This window comes from Sinocyclocheilus anshuiensis, unplaced genomic scaffold (assembly GCF_001515605.1).
Source record: "Sinocyclocheilus anshuiensis isolate Anshui unplaced genomic scaffold, SAMN03320099.WGS_v1.1 scaffold310, whole genome shotgun sequence".
NCBI classification, from domain to species: Eukaryota; Metazoa; Chordata; class Actinopteri; order Cypriniformes; family Cyprinidae; genus Sinocyclocheilus; species Sinocyclocheilus anshuiensis.
Genome location: NW_015547638.1, coordinates 43244 through 44690, shown reverse-complemented (window position 1 = coordinate 44690; position 1447 = coordinate 43244). Strand labels below are relative to the sequence as shown.

Below are 1447 nucleotides of genomic sequence, written 5' to 3'. Positions count from 1 at the left end.
GTTCTCGTTGGTGTGATTGTGACCCAATGCCGGTGGTGTTGACTCAGTTTTAGTACCCAGACTCGGGCCAGTACCGACTAAGTGTTTCAATTCTTGTCGGCGTGATTGTGGCCCAATGCCGGCAGTTTTGGCAGCCGGACTCGGGCCAGTGTATTTGGACCAATTCTGGGGCGTTATTCATCCCATGTCCATGCCGACTCTGGCAACCGCAGCCGGGCTGAGTTATTTCATCCGGCCTGCCGGATCTGGGCCATTATCGGGCCAAACCATTTTGGCTAACTTCGGGTTCTGTTATAGTGTGTATGAACCCTGAAGCTTGTGATAAACCTGCTTAAATTTCTTTATTATTTTAGCCAAATTTGGGTCAGATAATATTAAAACCATTGCTCAAAAGTTAATAAATTACTCTTGATACAGAACCATTTACATTGATAACACTGAGCACTGAGAACACTAAGTGAGGCCATATTTTGATATTTAGGAAATTAACCAAGTGGTTTATAAAAATAAAATGTATAAAATCAAACAAATCAATCTCTTTACATACACCAATATAATAATCCAATGACTATGTCAGCCAGAGGTAGAATTTGTTTGCCTGATATTAATCATCTCTGGTTTGAATCCCACGCATCACATGAATCTATGTACACATTAATCTATGCTTTTGTAATCAATTAAAGTTGTAATTCTAACTAGTGGATGTATAACAGGATGTGACAGCATCAGGGTAATATTTCAACATTTTTCTAGTTTTACAAACAAAATGGGACTCCACTTTTTTTCCCCTTTTTTTAACAATAAATTGTGGCAATTCATAGTTTTTACCTCCAACGCTCATACATTTTACAGTATTTTACAGTAAAATTACATATTACACAATGTTAATCCATTTACAGTTATTCACTATATATGGTAACAATTAATAATTAATTCAATCTCAGGGCCAACACACACATTCATATTCACATCTATGGTCAATTTTGTGTTCTATTCACACCTATCATGTATGTCTTTAGATTTTGGGGAACACCAAAGCATACGAAGGAAACCCAAGGGAGAACATGCAAGCCCCACACAGAAAGGCATCCAGGCTCAGACACCAACTTTAATGTTCCCAGTCTGAGTGAACTGTACTGTCATCACAATAATGTTAGTAATTTTAGTCTAACATTACTGATTAAATGTTGAAATCAAGCCTATCTATATATGCTCAGATTCTTGTGTCAAATTCTGCAGCATTCGTTCTGTTTGTTTGAGTCTCTGTCAGTGCTCATTAAGGCCAACACTGTGAGTCACTTCTTTGTCATGCTGCTCCTTAAAGGTGAAGTTTGTAAGATTTCAAATGCATTCTCTTAACCCAGTTTATTGTTCATTGACTCATATGCCATTAATGAGTTTATCTCAACTTAAAATTGTTAACATTGAGTCTCCAAACTACATTAAA

General features: G+C 37.0%; 1 long non-coding RNA gene across 1 annotated transcript in view; it reads left to right on the top strand.

Moving 5' to 3' along the window:
- Positions 1-207: 207 nt before the first annotated feature.
- The window catches only part of LOC107701836 (uncharacterized), an 11491-nt gene continuing 10251 nt past the window's right edge, over positions 208-1447 (top strand). Inside the window, exon 1 of the long non-coding RNA XR_001635689.1 lies at positions 208-285. This is a non-coding gene — a long non-coding RNA (uncharacterized LOC107701836). The remainder of the gene's footprint in view (positions 286-1447) is intronic.